We start from the raw sequence: 18,503 nt of genomic DNA, 5'->3' as shown, positions 1-18,503 counted from the left end.
GCTGTTGTGGCTTTCGAGTTGTCAGTGGAATTTTAATTGGTTACAATTTGCATGATTATGTATCGTATTCTTTCGTCACAATGTCTCTGTTTTGTATTTTCTGTGAAAGGTAGGCATTATGTTCTATGCATATTGTTTGTCCCGTTATAAAAATACATTTTATACCTATAAATAGGTAGTGGTAGGTAAGTAGGTACCTATGTATGTTTTTTATTCAGGTAAGGGAATGACAAACAGGTGTTTAATATATGTACCTATCTAAGGTAATCTATGACATTATAATTAAATGATTTTTCAATTTTAATAAATTAATAGTTGCATTACATTTTTAATTTTTTTTTTGTAGAGAAATCTAATACAAATTAAAGCAGGTACCTAATTAATTACCTCTAGGTAGGTAGGTAGGTAGACAGCATACCTACCTACTTCTTCCTACGGTTGTGACAAACAAACAAAAATAAAGCGAGCAATTCACGCAGTGGTACTCAAAAAGGTGAAGGTGATAAAATTGTCACTTTATGGTGATCGCATTGACAGCTGGGGTCAACGACCGCGGCCTATTTGATACGTAGGTACCTACCTAATGCATTCGTTTGATTCGTGTTATCAGTTCGTTTATTGTTTTTTGCCTGCATTCATAAATTTTGATTCCTGTGTGAGGGTTTATTCGATTAATGATACAGATTGATGGAAGGTGGTCAAATTAGTACCTACCTACTTAGTAGGTATGTGTTTATTTATTTTGCAAGGTTTGGAGTTGGATACAATTATTTTGCTTATTGCATTATGTACCTACTTGATACTGTTTATTATAATACTAGATTTCCGCCCGCGGCTTCGCCCGCGTTTTCAAAGGAAAACCCGCATAGTTCCCGTTCCCGTGGGATTTCCGGGATAAAACCTATCCTATGTGTTAATCCAAGTTACCCTCTATATGTGTGCTAAATTTCATTGTAATCGGTTCAGTAGTTTTTACGTGAAAGAGTAACAAACATCCATACATCCATACATCCATACATCCATACATCCATACATCCATACATCCTTACAAACTTTCGCCTTTATAATAGTATTGAGATTGAGATGAGATTGAGATTGAGATAGTATTTGAAAAAATTATAGGTAATTTATATCCAATGTCAGTGTAAAAAGGATTTGTAATATAAATTAAGCTATGGGAGAAGCTGTAATCTAAATTCCTTTATACATGTATGTACCTACCTAAATAAGTAAATCATTGTTTTAATGGATAAATAATTTACTTACAAAGTAAACATGAAACCTAATTGGACAATCCGAGTTGGAAAGATAATGAAAAATCACTGAATTCCGCGGCAAAATGTCATAGTGCGTATAGAATAGGCGTGCGATAAAATATGTTATCTATAAAACAGATAAGCTATTAAAAAAAAATTTAATTCCTCAACGAAATGTCAACGCGCGAATTCCAAATACAAAACGTAGGCACAACAGCGTCGCGAGTGAGTTACGCGGGAACGGCGGTGGGCGGGGCCGCGGCAAGCCCCGCCCCCGTGCGAGCGGGATAGCCGCAAGGTCACCCTCCCGCTCCAACCTTTGACTTCAACTTGTCAATGACACTTCTATAAGTCGCAAGTTTTAGCTATCTTCGCGTAATTGTCGTAAATATTTGTTTAATCTGCTTTCATCGTCATTTTTAAGAATTATTTCAGTTTACAAAAAATCTTTCTTTTTTTGTAAATTATGGTTTAAAATAAGATATTAGGTTTACCCATTTGCAGTAAAAATATTGTCCGTGATTAGGGACAAAAATAATTTTATCCTTGTAATAATATCGGAAAGACATTGTTTTTAAGATTAAAAAAAATATAAATACATACCTACCTAGTAAATTAACAGTTCATTACCTAATGGTTATTTTTATAAATTTATAGTAAATAAACCTACCTACCTATTATTTAATTTTTTATGTCTAAGTATTAGGGATACAACATCTTAAAATTGGGTCCATGTCCTATTATCAAAATCAGGGCTTTGCCGTTGTTGAAGTGATGGAAACAGTTTCACATTCGGTTTAAATTATCAAAAAATCAGACTGGGAACTTTACTGGGAAGGTTCAAGTTCTGGTTGCAATAACTTTAGTTTGCTTCATATTTCATTATAATAATTATAATATTCTACCTATAGATATTAGACCTATTACCTAAGTCTAGCGACGATAAATATACAACATCATATTAATAACAAAACTAAAATTATATTAAAACATTAAAGCCTCACATTGCGAGCACAACATTGTTTCGTTTGACAATAATTCATTGTTCATAATTGAAACCTATACTTAACGATTAATAATGTTAATTCATTCAAGATTTAGCGTAATAAATCGCAACAGCGCCTGCAGCGCATATTTTTCAATACAAAAAACGTGGAGCAATGCAAAAAGAGCGAGTGCATCTTATCACGGGGACGTTTGATTGAGTGCGCTAGTTCGGGCGGCCGCCGCGGCGCTGCGGGCGCCCGCTCCGCGCCGCGCGTCACTCCGGCCGCGGCGCGCTCCCCGACCGCTCGTCGCGCACACCGCCCGCGCCGACCGTAAACAATCGCACGTGTTGCCGCGAGTGCTACTCAAACCTCGTACTCCATACCCAGTGCTCAGTGTTGTGTTACCCGCCGCGATACCGCCGTACACCTGCCCAAATATCTGCCCGTGGATCCCGCGACTAACCGAGTGCCGTTCCGTTCGCGTATGTCGAAAACAAATATCACTTGGAAAACAAAGGATAGTTGAGTTTGCTTAGGTGCAGGTGATCGGTGAACCGGTGACATTGCTTGTTGACACTCCGAGGAATTTCTGCTGTAAGGTAAGCGATTGGAAAACGACGAGGAAACGTTTTCACGTCGATGTTGAATTGTGAATGTTTTACAGTTTCACTTTATTTTACACATATTTGTAGTATCATCAATTATATTTTACAGTTTATTCAGTTAAAAGTAACGTTCGCTATAATAGTTTCCTGTGAGACTGAATTTGGTGAAACGAAAGTTGGCAAATTCAGCAAAACTTCTCAGTGATGTATAGGTAGGGCATGCACCCGGGTTTACCCGGTTCCGAAAAACCCGGGTAAACCCGGGTTTTTTGAAGATCTTGAGAACCGGGTCTGAATAGTATGGAACCCGGTTCTCCCGGTTCCGACCAAAATATTAAAATATAAAGTAATATTTATATTTTGCTGCATTATTTTAACAAATTTATTCTATCTGGCAACGTCAGACTTACGTGCATCGCGAATTTTCGTGTCACGCCTCAAGCGTGGCTCTGATTGGTTGTGTCTAACCTTAGATGCTATAAGTTTCCTACGGGTGTATTACCAAAAAAAAAATTAGGCTTCGAAAATGACAAAAATTAGGGTACTGAAATATTTTTATTAGATTTGTCGTGAATTTGAAAGCTGTTGATTTTACTGTTTCATATAAAGATCCAGTCATGTTTTTGTTATTGGTACATATCAAGCTGAAATTTATATCGAATACTCAAGTCAAGGCATAAGGTGATTGGGTATGCTGATGACCTCGCATTGTTAGGTGAAGCTGCGAGTATCGTGAAAGAAGAAGCGGAAAAGGTTGGACTAAAAATCAATGCCAACAAAGTGGAATATCTCCACATGAAACGGTATAGAGATACACGAGCTCAACGCCAAGACCTACAGGCTGGAGATACGACCTATAAAAGAGTTGCTATTTTTAGATATTATCTGGGTTGTACTATAACTGACTCACATTCCAGGGAGGAAGAAATTAATATCCGTATCCAAAATACCCTGAAATGTGGTGCAGCCTTGCATAAGGTGCTCGCGTCCAGGCTTCTGAGCAAAAACATCAAATTGCGTATATACAAAACGGTCATAAGACCAATACGTATGGGTGTGAAACCTGGACCCTGACCCATAATGAAGAACGCAAGCTTTTAGTCACCGATAGAAGGCTTCTTCGCAAGATCTTTGGTCCCATCAGACGAGAGGATGGTAGCTGGGGAGTCCGAACAAATGCCGAATTAGAAAAACTAATGGCCGAGCCAAATATACTTGGAGAAATAAAAGCACAACGGCTCCGTTGGCTCGGTCATGTACAACGAATGGGTGAGGAACGAGGACTGAAGAGGGCATACTTGGGGCTACCCCTGGGCCGACCAGTTGGACGACCTAAGTATCGCTGGCGCGATCGTGTAGAGGTGGACCTGCGCGTGCAACGAGCCTATAATAATTGGCAAGAGACCGCTCAGGACCGGGGAATATGGAGAGACACACACAGGGGAATTTAAAGTTACAACATTATAAAAAATTGGTTTGTTCGGAGCCCTCGGAGCGCGAGTCCGACTCGCACTTGGCCGGTTTTTTGCTTTACAGTTTGCAGTTAATGAATGAGGTTTAAGTTTATATGTGATATTATGATAACAAGGTACTTTTATAAGACTGATAAATAAAGAGAAGTATTGAAATTTTGTTTCTTTGTTAATTTGATAAAATAAGACACAAGCCGCGTAAAATAAAAGGCCCATCAGGTACTTTTACAGTTACTTTTGTTTAATTTCGTATTTTTTTCCGAGGTATTATAAAAGAACCGGGTAACCCGGTTCTACCCGGTTCTGAGCTCGATTTGGAACCGGGTTTCAAAAACTTGGAACCGGACTCGGTTCTGCATGCCCTATGTATAGGCGACGGCCGGCGTCGGTTCTGTGAAATATTCTGTAGCGACGAGGCCTCGAAAATTTTATGTTTTCCGATATTATTGCGAAAAATTTGCATTTTATTCGTATTTGAAAGTATAATATCCACGATAAAAAGCTCGTATTATTTTATTGGTTTATTTCGCACGGGCAGGATAGTTAAATATAACTTTAGATTGAGCCTGTTCAAAAAGGTATTTGGAGTAATAAAAAGTGAATAATTTCAGAATCATGAATATCATTTAATATTCTTCTTATTTCTTATTTTAAAAATATACAAGAGTTTTAAATGGTTATGAAGGTAGAGAATTGTAACAGAAGTTAGAACACAGTTATAATAAAGTAAAAAAGTTTACTATTAAAAGTTCCACTTGTTTAATCCAATATAATCATATTTATACATATTACTTACTACTATTAATTATATCATTACTTACTACTATTTATATCATACACGCTGTTATATTTTTTTAAATAGGTTGAACAATAAAACACCAAACACTTAAATATTTAGAAAACAACCAAAAATCACACACAGTTTATCAGCAATCAAATTAGCGGAAAATGTTCGCACAAGAGTGCAACGAAATATGAAGTGCATATATTTTTCTTGTCCGCCATCTTTAGTTGTAGTGCGTTGCGGGCGACGGGGCGGGGGGTGGAGGGGGGCGGGGTGCTAGAGAGAGACAAAACGCAAACATAGCCCTTTTGACGTTTGCGAGTTTGATCATTTTTGCGATATTTTTTAAATTTGTATTTAAAACATGTAATTTTATTAAGAAATTTTCACTTGTAGGTATGTTGCGAATATTTTATGCGTGATTGAACACTTTTTAATTTATGTTAATCGTGCAGTGGTATTAATCAGTTTTGTTTTACACGAACTTTACAGAAAGATTTATTTGGTGTAACGATGTTTTGTGCAATGGAAACTATTCTAAAATTAACTGTTTACAAAAATTGTTTTACTAAAAATACTGATATAAATTACCTAAGTATAAAGATCAAAATAGGTACCTAAACATGCTTCTATAATTGTTGCAAGAAGTGAATAAAACCGCGACGTGATTGAGTTAATTAAATTTTTCTTCTGTATAAAACAGCAATAGTAGGTAGGTAGGTAGGAAAAATTGCGAAAATGGTTGCATTTTTATGGGATTATAAATAATAAATATCCAAATTAAAATCTACTTAATTACCTATTATCCTATAAGTATCAAATAATATAATTACTTTAATGTTGTATTTCTCAAAGTGTACCTATAACTAGGTAGGTGCGTTTTTTTTTCATGAATGGACCATTTTTGATAATATTTTATTTAGTGTAAGTAACTAAATAGATTCGTAGTAGGTATAGGTAGTAACTTATATTAATAGCAAAGTACAAAGGTACCTATGTAGGAAGGAAGATTAATTAGAGAAACCTATGTACCTACCTATAAGTTTTATTTTTATGCTCCCAGTTTTACTCCATCTGAAGTCTATAAATTGCTATTTATATATTAACCTGTGTGATAGGTCAGGTATTTGAAATTACCTGTAATATATTAAATGTATAAATAGCAATGTCCCATACCCCAGTTATGAGTAGTACATAAATTATCAGTATAATAAAATATTTTAAAATAAATATGGAAATGTATTCACATATAATATAAGTTTTATTATAGTCACGGTACATTAAAACACACATGTTACGAGTGCCGTGTAAAATAAATAATACTTATGTATTTGACTATTTGAGTTATGTAAGTGTGTTCGTTTGTAACTAAGGACCTACTGTCCTATTTGGCTCCTGACATGCTGTTTTACTATTTTTGATAGTGTTCTAAATATAAAATCGTTTGAAAATAAAATTATTTCGTGGTAAGGACTATTTGATTCATGAAGTTTTTGTTTATTTATAAATTATGATCCTAACGTGAAAAACACTGATATAACTAATCGTAGAAGTAACAGAGTAGAACCTTTAATAAATATACGTATATGACTACTGAAGTAACTACAGTACATACCTACTACGAAAATAAAACAAACCTAGAGATAACCAAGGAATTTTTCTGTATTTTCCTTTTGGTCAATATTTTTCTGTTACATTCTTATTAGAGCTAAAGGTAAAATATGTAGAAATATAAAATATATTTCACAATAACCTGTAACATTGCATTTATTCTAGTACATAGTAACCTATTTGTTGTCAAGTTTCATGAAACTAATCGTCGGAAAACTTGTTACAATACTTCTGACCACGCTTTTTCAAAATAAAATTACTATTGTATGAAATTTAATCATTTAAATAACACATCTAAAGCTGTTATATCTGTATAAGTTAGTATAGTTTTAGTCTAAAATCTAATATGAATCATCATTCATTTAAGAAATACACAAACATTAATAGCATTGAACTGAATTACCCGTAATACCTTGCTCTATCCATGTTAATTGTTAGTACATTACAACGACCTATAACAAAACAATTGAAAAAACGTGGAAAATGTGACGACACACTATTTAAACGTCAATATTGAAACAATAAACACGAAATCAATAGGTACGCCGCGTTTGATGGTGTTCCCACGGAGTGATAGCTCGCGTGGAGCGTGACCGTAATTACAAATGGCGCCCGCGCAATGTCAGTGCCGGGATTAATCATTGGCTACATAGTTTTGTAATTACACTTAATTGGGCGTTAAAATTATTTGATGTATGGCAACTCGTTTTAGTTGATTATAAGATAATTGTGTAGTTATTGCGTATGCGTATATGTGCGTCTATTTTGAGAGATCTGTTAGTGGTGAATCCTTATTATTTTTGGAAATAAGTTTACTTATAATTATTTACGATATCGAAGCATTATATTATAAGCCATCTGTTGAAAGGTATATTTTATTACATGACAGTCATTGATGATTTTACCTTTTAAGTGCCATCAAAATAAGGCTTTTAAGTAATAAAAATAAACTATATTGAAACAATTCTAAAATATCATATATAATAATTTGGTATTATGTATTATTATATTGTATAAATTTATTTATCTAATATATATAATTTATTTATTTTATCTAATAATATATAGTTTATTTATTTATCTTTATTTTTTTGCATATAAATGTTGTTTAATTAAGTATTTATTACTAGATACAAACATACAATTTTATATATAAATTATTTACAAGTGATTAGCACACATTAGCACAATAATAATTATTAATTGTTTAATTGTTGTTGTCATGGAAACACGATAACATTACTATGTTGACAATATTAATGACAAGGACAAATATAGGGAAAATGTGTGAATAAGAGAAAGACATCACTTTTCCTGTACAGGTAGTAAATATCCTACTTCCTATTCAGGTTATAGGTAATTCCATGGACGTATAAAAAAAGACGGACAGTATATCGCCTAAATATTGAGTGAAGCCTAGTAATGGCGGCGAAACATCCATGCGTGTGTGCCATGTTGCCATGGCAACAGCTGTGTTGATGACAATGGCGGCTGTATTTTTTTCTATAAATTTTGCCGTAATAATTTTGTCATTAAAACATAAAAGAAATAACTTGCTTCCCTGTGGAATGTAATCCCTTGTGTTTTGTTATTTAAAATTGTACTGTTGCGACACCATTTAACCACGCAAGACGGCATTTTAAATATTTTTTGTGAAACAGTGACGCAGTTAATCAGTCGGTAGTTCACGACGTAATGGCGGCCGACTAGCTTACTGTGGTGAGAGTGTGTGCGTGTTTATTGTCTTTACGCGATCGCTAGCTTACTATGGTGGCTTCACGTTGTTTGTTCGTAATACGGCGTCCGTCTTTTTTTATACGTCCATGGGTAATTCAGTTTATTTGTATCTAGGTAGGTATGTTTTGTATGTTTGTTTTTCTTTCAAAAAGTACTTAAATTCCTACTGAATCGATTTGCATTAAAATTGGTATACCTACAGATGTATTGAGAAAGAAACTAACTAGTTAGCTAGGTAGGTACCTATATGGTTAAAAAAACATTTGCTATATTAATTATAAATTGAGCAAGAAAAACCGCAATGTGAAGCTAGTTTTCATTAATTATCCCTCAATAAATTATTAATTTCCAATAAATTGATTTACAATGATAAGTGGATTAATTTTATTCAGTAGGTAGTTCTCTAATTCTTTGAGTTATAAAACCTGTATTTTTATTAAGTTATCTGTATAGATAATAAAGTTGATTTCTTTATAGGTTATATCAATTTATTGTCAATTAAATTTATTGAACTTATATAACTGGAACACATATGGCATTTCATTATTTAATAACGATTTTAAAATAAAAATAATAAATAATATTAGATATTATGTACACAATAATGTCCAACAAGATGGCCGCGCCCGCGCATTGCAATGGCGCTGTTAATCATCCGCCATATTTATTATATTTATTTTGTTTTGAATCTTAATTTATTTCTGCTATTAACATGTTGGCTGTCGCCCGCGGTTATTGGTATACGAATGAAATTATTTATATTATGATAATTGCTTTTTATCGAAGTTTGTAGAACAATCAATATTGTTTGACAATTTTATTTTAATTTAAAGATGGTCGAGTTTTACGAGGAGAAATTTCAAATTATGGATATAAAACGTTTTAATAATTGTTGTACAAGTCTTGCCTTTGTAAGTAGATGTAGTTGTTTGGTGATTTTTGGAATTATCTGAAAATCTTCAGCAGAAATTTAATACAGAAAAATAGACTTTTTCGCAACGAAAAACCTCTAAGGCTAATGTTGCATGCATGGTAACTACCTATTTTGTTTAACTGAATTGAAGAGTCCATAATTAAAACACTTTTAATGAATTTACTTTTAATGTTCCCAGTGTGGTTCCTATTCTATTGGTGTTTGCTCTCCTAGTCGTGTTTTAAATGTAAGTTTGTCAAGATAGTTTTCATAAATATTACGTTATATGTTTATTTTATGTACCTATACTCTAATTTCACTAGGTATTAAATTCCTTATTGAAATGGGCTATTTTATTCATAACTTTTCATCTGCTTTCAACATACGCGCAGCCCAGTCGATTTGTTAGTAAAGTAAAAAGAGCTCATATGAAGCATTTATTGTAACACCATATGAATGTATATAATTTAAAAATACTAAAACATCACACGACCATCTACGTATGCGTCTCCCACGCAACTGAAAGCTATTCCTATACTCTATATCATTTCAACCGTTAGTGGTCAAATCAGCAACCGTTTTATGTCAACAACATAACCATTTATTTGTTTAAAACCACTCAAAATGGTAACACCACCCACTCCTAACGGTCAATGTTAATATGAGAAAATGCCGATCCTTGTGATTTTACAACTTGAGTGGGTTTTCAATGGCATAGCATTTGCATTCTTTTAACGGAGATGTAAAAATTTTGTGAGGGTCTTTCACTTTATAGTCAAATCGTAATATAGTAAATCTTATTGATGAAACTGTTGTGAATCTATTGTTCAAAGTTATGTTTTATTGGTTAAATGTAATTAAAAATCATATAACTTCCATGTCTTGACTTTATGTTATGTTTAAGTTTTCGTTTTGTTATTTTCTTTATATACATGATTTAAGTTCACACACAGCATCATCTTTTGCATGTTCACCTACATGCAAAAGTTAGCAGTAGCTAGCTGTGCCACTTATTCAACAAATTACCTAACTCATGTTGAATTGAATGCAGCATAGGTCAAGATTAAGTTATTAGGATCTTGAATCACTCTCTACATAACAAAATCCTATCAATATAGAATAGAATAAGAATAAGAATAAAATACATTTATTAGGATCTCCAAAGTACCACCACCACATAAAAAAACAATAACAAGAGCACTCTTAAAGACTATAGAAAATAAACAGGGATAAAAAAAAAAGAAAAAATTAAGAGCTAAAAAGCTATTATAAATATTTGTGTGGCGACTGGTGACCTAAAGGGTAAGGCCACTCAGCATATGCTACGCCGCACCACGGTCGGCATAGCGCTGGTTTTCAGGGCCCAACCAGACAACAGACGCGTAAGTCTAAAGTGTCCCGAATAATAAAATATAGTTAAATAACATAAAATACAATAAAACAAACTAGAAAAATTTAAATTAATAAGTAAGTGTTTTTACTATTTATATAATATTAAAATCTACAAATTAATGAAATAAACATCAATACCTATATTACATAAATAAATAATGATAAATTATATTACATATATATATTGAATGCATATTATATACAACGCAACTAAGGCTTCCCGACGAAATCGCTAATGAGGTGTGTTTTATACTTATACTTAAAAGAGTGTTTGGAAATCGACTCACGTAGCGGCGGCGGAAGGTTATTCCAACACTTAGTTGCGTTGTATACAAAACTGCCTCTAAAAGCGGTTGTGTGGTATCTTGGCATAACCAACATGAATGTGGATGCTCTTGTGAAGTGCGAGCCATTTCTCTCACCAACCCATCTAAGCTTACTATGCAGGTATTTAGGTATTTGAGACGTCACCACCTCAAAAAGCATCACAGCAAAGTGAAGGCGCCTGCGTCGTTCCATGTTGAGCATTTTTGCTTCGATTAGATATGGTGTAACATGATCTCTTGCAGGTATGTCCCAACAGAACCGAGCACACGCGTTCTGAACCCGCTGTATTGCATTCCTGGTCCTTGCAAGCAACATTGCACCGTACATGGTATCTCCGAAATTAAATTTCGAGAGAATTAGTGCCTCACAGAGCCTTATACGTAAGGGTGTGGTAATGTAGTTCCTGATGCGATAAAGTAGCTTTAACCTGTAGAAGCAATTCGATATAGTAGCTTGGAAGTGTTTTTCAAACCTGAGATGCTCATCGAAAACGATCCCGAGATTTCGAGCTTCGACGACCCGCTCTACAGCTTGACCATCAATGTTTAATATCGGATTGAATTCAATGACTTTTCCGACCGACCTCGGTGTTCCCAAAACCATGAATTTGGTCTTTGCTGGATTAAGAACAAGTGAATTTTTCTCCGACCATTTCGATATACGCACCAGGTCTGAGTTTAGTTCAGCAATGGCATCAGGAGTTTGAGACGGATGGAATGAGATATACAACTGTATATCATCCGCGTAAAGATGGTATCGGCTATATATTATCTCCTTGGTGATATCGGCAGTATATAATATAAAGAGAAGTGGACCCAAGATAGAGCCCTGTGGGACTCCTCTGGTAACGTGTCCTTGATTAGAATATACGACCGATCCATCCTCCTTGCGAACTGCTACCGTCTGAGTGCGATTGCTGAGATAGCTATTGAACCAGCTAACCGTTTCCTTGCCAAACCCATAAAACGACATCTTAGAAAGAAGTAAAGGAATGTTAATCGTGTCAAAGGCTCTGGTGTAATCAAGAAAGACGATAACCGTGCTCATGCCCGAATCTTGCGCTGTCAAAATGTTGTCGACAACTTCAGTCAAAGCAGAGACAGTACCACGACCTTTCCTAAAACCGGATTGTAGGTCTGGTAATATTCCGTTCTGCTCCAAGTACTGATAGAGTTGGTCGTGTACTATCCTCTCGATAACTTTTGACAGGCATGGGAGAATACTGATTGGCCTGAGATCCTTTGACGTAACTGGATTTTCTTTTTTTGGTATTGGCTGCACAAGCGCTTTTTGCCAAAGTTCAGGAAATTTGTTTGTCCTAAACGACGTGTTTATAATGTGCGTTATAGCTGGCAGAGTTTTGGAAATCGTGAGTTTTATCATATCAAGCGATATGTCGTCTACTCCTACTGCTTGTGATTTTAAGGTTTTTAAAGCCTTAAGAACAGTATTTTCTGTTACAGATTTAAATTTAAAACTGGACGTAGCGTCGCTGTATCGATGAAATTCATAGTAAGTAAGGCTTGAGAGGGCAGTTTGACTGTTTCCAGGAACATTAAGAAAATCGTCATTAAGTTGATTGGGATCATTGAAATGTGGTGGTAGTTTGTTATCCTGTTTGGGCTTAATGACAACTTGTTCCTTAATATGTTTCCAGAGTTTTGGAGGATTGTTGATGTTATTATTAACATAAGTATCAAAGTAGGATTGTTTCTCTCTATGCAGGGCACCACTTACGAGTTTTTTCAATTCCCTGTAATATTCCTTATTTTTTGTGTCCTTACTTCTCCGGGCTACGACCTGTGCTTCATCTCGCGATTTCATCATCATTTTGATGTTATACGTCACCCAAGGATAGACCTTTCGTTTCAAGTACTTCAATCTCTAATGTCAATATCTAATGTTAGGTTCAATGTCACCAACCAACAAATAGATATTCATTCTATCTGTGTTCTACATTATGACTTATGTTCCTGTGTCCCCTAGCTGGGGCAGAGGGCATCCACAGTGCTTCGCCAGGCGTTTCTATCGAGAGCTTCCCTTTTGATTTCGCTCCAGGTTTTCCCGATTTTCTTGGTTTCGTCTATGACTGTCCGCCGCCAGGTTTGTTTAGGACGACCATGCTTACGCTTTCCTTGGGGGTTCCAGTCTAAGGCTTGCCTTGGAATATGATCAGTTTCCCTTCGGAGCGTGTGGCCAAATCCAGTTGCACTTGCGGCGTTTAATTTGCTGGTCAATCGCGATCTCACCACAACGTACCCAAATTTCCAACGTTCTAAATTATACACGAGCTATAATAAAGATGTTTCGAATAACAAGTCTAGATGGACGCAAAGACCTAGACAGAGATAACACATGATCTACGGGTGCGGGAATCCTATGACATTTGTGAAGTTATGTATCCAAACGGGTCACTTCGGTCACTATGAGCCACGATTCGTCACCAATTTACATAAATACGACATTAGGCTGACTTAATTGACACCGCGAGATTTATACGTTACGACCAAAGAATTTTTATCGCTCCGATATCGTGACGTGTAAACTAGTTTATTTATTTGGGCGCTCTTTTGGGTTTCACGTCGACGTTTCCGGTGGTGTTTAATGAATTAGGCGCTTTCTTGTAGTTTTAGTCGTCGTGAATGTGATAAAACGTGAATCACGTTTTTCAATTTTCATATTACATTTTTCTTCGTGTGCTTTACGATCGTTTTTACACGATTTGTTTTAATTCTGTAAGATTGAACGTTACTCAAGTGAATGTATAACCGTTAATTTTACATAAAACTGACGATTTAATTATTGAGTACGTATCTGCTTACTAAGTAATAACCCAAGAATTTAGCTTCATAAAAATTAATGTACCAATAAATACTGATTAATGAGCTATTAAATGAAATTGATTATAACGTGTGTTAGTAGCATGCTCATCGATACATGGATATTACTACTAGGCACTTTTTAAATGAACTGATGAGAAAGCTAAAGGTTAAAAAAAAAATTGCAAAATAAAAATAAAATGAGTGTAAAACTACGTTTTTAAAAAGTCCTATCTAATGACTAATAGGCTTGCGGTTGTATCAATATCTAGGTATACTAATAATTATATTATGAAGCAGAAGAGTTTGTTTATTTGTTTGAACGCGCTAATCTCGGGATCTACTGGTCTGATTTGAAAAATTCTTTCGGTGTTAGATAGCCCATTTATCGAGGAAGGCTATCTAAAAGCTATAATCTCGCTAAGACCAACAGGAGCGGAGCACTGCGGGTAAAACCGCGGAGCACAGCTATATGTCTAATAATAAAATCAACGAAATCATTCCGTATGCGCAGGAGTTTCAACTTCAAACGACAATCTGTATATAAATTACAGCTATTATAAATTTCCTACACCCTTATCAAATCAAACAGCACCAAAGCAATCTATTTGCTCAGAAAAAACACAAGGAACAAACTGATTGTTTCAGCACAGGCTATAAACATGTCGAATATCGATTATTCACGAGTATCGAATAATCGATGCCGTAATATCGACCGAATTGCTCGGATCGCGCGGCACGTCGTTAGAATCAGATCAAAAAGTCGATTGTGTAAACATAGGAAGGTATAATTCGATCAAATGCGCTATAAAGTATCTATGTGAGATGGTGGCTATGATTTTTTTGTTGAGTAATTTATTTGAAAGTTTAAAATTCTATTAGTAAAGTAAAATATAGGCATTAATTCCATATTTAGCTTGTAGTAGCTGAAAAAAGTACCCACTTAGAAGAAGACTTAAATTAAATGTGTAAGAAATATCTACTACTATCAACTTACTAAAATGCCTTTCAAAAGCCAGCTTTTTATATACAAAATTATTCATAAAATGCAGTTTTTCCATCACACTAATGAAAAAAACCTTCGTGCACGCAAAGACCTAGACAGAGATACTACACTATATTTTTTTTGCAATTTTTTCTTAAATATTTTTTATTTATAAATTCTCACTAATAAAATAAATGAATACATGGCCACATCACAATCAAACGTACATTACCCACAGTGTTTGTGTTGTATCAATTGGCGCGAACGGATGGTGTTTTGACAGGCCAGTAGCGAGCAGTCAGCACATGCGTAGTGTAGGCGATAATGGGGTTTAAAGCGGGATTTATTCATTACTATTGCTTCTATGGAGACAGTGAGAGGAAAAATTTTAAAGATTATGGGATATGGGTGGGATATAAAAATCCTTCTGTCCTGTCTTACAGCCTCTAATAATCATCGACGTTTAATGTATTTTAATTTACTATCTCACTCATTTACATACTTATCATTAAAACAATATTTTTTAAGGATAGTGACGTTAATAAGCTGGTTCAATCTAATCTATCAGTAAGACTAAATAATAGATAGATCAAGGAGTTGTCTACTAAGAAGGCTTATTACTGCAAAAGATAAATGTAAAATTATCCCAACTATCTCATCACAAAGCTATACAAAATCCGAACACATTCCATTCCAAACTGCCCTAAAATACATAAAAACAGCACAAACAATAACATACCGAACACAGCATCTTTACAAGTCATTAGACTCCCCCCACCCCCACCCGTTTGTAATTAACTAGCGCCCATAAATTGACCGTAACTGTCATATCATATTGATTTAGTCCCGAGCTTCCGTTGGGAATTAAAATTGTTTTTTCCGTGGAAACTTCCTGGCAGAAATGTAGCCATCTGGGTTTGTAGGCAAGCTGGTGATATTTGGACTGCCAGAAAAGTATTTTTTGGTATAATAGGTTGTGCTATGGAGAAGCAAATTCAGTAAATGTAACGTGATGAAAACCTTGAACCCATGCGTAGTCCAAGTTATTAGTTATTTTATAGTTCAAATATAATTATTAAGGTGTACTAGGTGTATGAAGGTATATTTCGGCCCTTTTATTTTTGGAATCTGCATATGGGTTTGGGCAAAGCGAAAGTTAATGGGACGTCATAATATGCACGAGCCGAATTCTGAAAAAATGAATGTCATTGTTTATCCAAAACGATTTCCTATATCGTTCTAGACGGGGTCTATATTATTATATATCTTAATACTATTATAGGTATATTAAGAAGAGCTGGAACGTCAACACATTTACACATTGCACATGTTAGGCCGGGAGATACTGACACAAAATTTCGGGTCATTTGTAACAGGATGGCGGTCTAGAGGGGTCTTAGTACGCAATGACAAAAATAAAAATGATGGTCAGAACGCTGGTACCGGCGGACTAGTCGCGTGGGCGTTAGTCACACTCGTCGGATAAATAGCGAAAGTCCAACGATTTGTAACACAAAAATTTTAGAATTTACCCATAGCCCTTAAAAAAGATGTAGGCGGTAGTGTCATGCCATACAGTTACGATGTGACTTACAGTCCGCCATACCGACGTGAATGCGTTGATTTAAAAAAAACAATTCAACCATTTGTACCGGGCTCACTTTTGCACAGGTAACCATCGTCGTGCAGCCATTTACTAAAATCGCCATGCCATACTTTTCGGACGATTCCAAATGGTCGCCATACCGCGGAAAATCTGAAAATTTTTGAATTTTTTTTTCTCGCCACCCACGCGACTAGTCCGCCGGTACCAGCGTTCTGAGTTGTGACCATCATTTTTCTTTTAGTCATTGCGTAATAAGACCTCTGTAGAACCGCCATTCTGTTACAAATGACCCGAAATTTTGTGTCAGTATCTCCCGGCCTATGTATGTGTCATATTTTGCAATTGTTTATAAATACAGGGTGATGTAATTGGTGTAGTACGAATATCTAAAAATCTATGAAGAATTTTGTGATACAGTAAATGGAAGAATTATAGACTACTAGATTTCCGCCCGCGGCTTCGCCCGCATTTTCAAAGGAAAACCCGCATAGTTCCCGTTCCCGTGGGATTTCCGGGATAAAACCTATCCTATGTGTTAATCCAAGTTACCCTCTATATGTGTGCTAAATTTCATTGTAATCGGTTCAGTAGTTTTTACGTGAAAGAGTAACAAACATCCATACATCCATACATCCATACATCCATACATCCTTACAAACTTTCGCCTTTATAATATGTATTAGATTAGATTTTACAGTATTTAATAAAATCATTTAATTTTTTGTTCATTTTCATTAGAAATGTCAATTTTACTCACCAAGGTGGAAATTTGGATGATAAGGATCTTGTTAGAAAAATATAAATTTTGACTAAAATCGGCATTTTTTTTTTCAAAAATCAAATTACTAATTAATAATCAGAGTTATCACATTATTAAAAAAAATAAGCCAAACTATACACAATTTTTACCTACTTGATGCAATCCTCAAAGATCATGGACATAGTGTATTGCGCCTTCCACCATACCATCCAGAACTCAACCCAATAGAGTTACTATGGGGCATAATTAAAGGGCAAGTAGCATCACAAAATGTGAACTTTAACTTGAAAACTGTGGAAGAATTATTTAGAAAGGAAGCAAATGCTATTAGTCTGGATATGTTTAGTGACGTTTGGAGAAAGACGCGAGAACATGAGGAAAAATATATTCAATTGGAACCAAAAGTAGATAATTACACTGACTCATTTATAATAACATTAAGAAATTCCGACAACGAAACATCGAGTTCTTCGAGCGATGAAAGTTACAGTGAAGTAGAAGATTACGATTATGATTAAATAGATTCTTCTTCTTCTCTATAGATACTGCTTTCTGAATTGGTGGTAAATGTTAAAACTGTTAAACTGTTATGACGATTCAAAAGTGCTTCTAGAAGAAGTCTAATTGTATAAATGTTTGAGTTTGAGTTTAAAACCAATAGTGTGAAAATTATACAATAAACATGTAACACATATTTGTTAGCGCGTATTGGTAGGTATTACGTACTTACTACAAATATAATATTTCTTAGATATCTTTACTCGACCAAAGTCAGGAATTTAATTATTATTTGATAATTGAATGATTATTAATACTTTTATCCAATTGATTATTATTAGAATAAATAATTAACTTCATCAATTGATTTACTTTTAAATTATAATTTTACAGGTAAATTATGAGAGCTTTCATAAGTAATTATATTTGCATATATATATCTACAACGCACCCATTTTACAATTCAAGTCTAAAATGAAACTAGAGTCGCATTTATTTTTGAACATACTGTAAGTGAAATTGCATAAGTGTGAGTACTGTGAACATGCCAGCTTTCCCTAATTGACCGATATAAAGGCGAAAGTTTGTATGGATGTATGGATGTATGGATGTATGGATGTATGGATGTTTGTTACTCTTTCACGTAAAAACTACTGAACCGATTACAATGAAATTTAGCACACATATAGAGGGTAACTTGGATTAACACATAGGATAGGTTTTATCCCGGAAATCCCACGGGAACGGGA

At 34.8% G+C, this 18,503-nt stretch overlaps 1 protein-coding gene across 2 annotated transcripts in view; it reads left to right on the top strand.

Annotated features, from left to right (window-relative positions):
* Window positions 1-18,503, top strand: part of tio (zinc finger domain-containing protein tiptop) — a 263,098-nt gene that overhangs the window by 36,262 nt on the left and 208,333 nt on the right. The window contains exon 1 of one of the 2 annotated variants that reach the window (XM_090105102.1): window positions 2,535-2,844. The exons of the other annotated variant lie outside the window; for it this stretch is intronic. The gene's annotated coding sequence lies outside the window, so the exon portion shown is untranslated. Of the gene's footprint in view, window positions 1-2,534; window positions 2,845-18,503 lie in introns of those variants that run through there. 2 annotated transcript variants of the gene reach the window in all.

The sequence above is a fragment of the Colias eurytheme genome, chromosome 9 (genome assembly GCF_061535395.1).
Source record: "Colias eurytheme isolate Ceu_HAF_F1 chromosome 9, ilColEury1 Martin Lab GWU primary, whole genome shotgun sequence".
Taxonomy (NCBI): Eukaryota; Metazoa; Arthropoda; class Insecta; order Lepidoptera; family Pieridae; genus Colias; species Colias eurytheme.
This window is presented reverse-complemented; position numbering and strand designations above follow the sequence as displayed.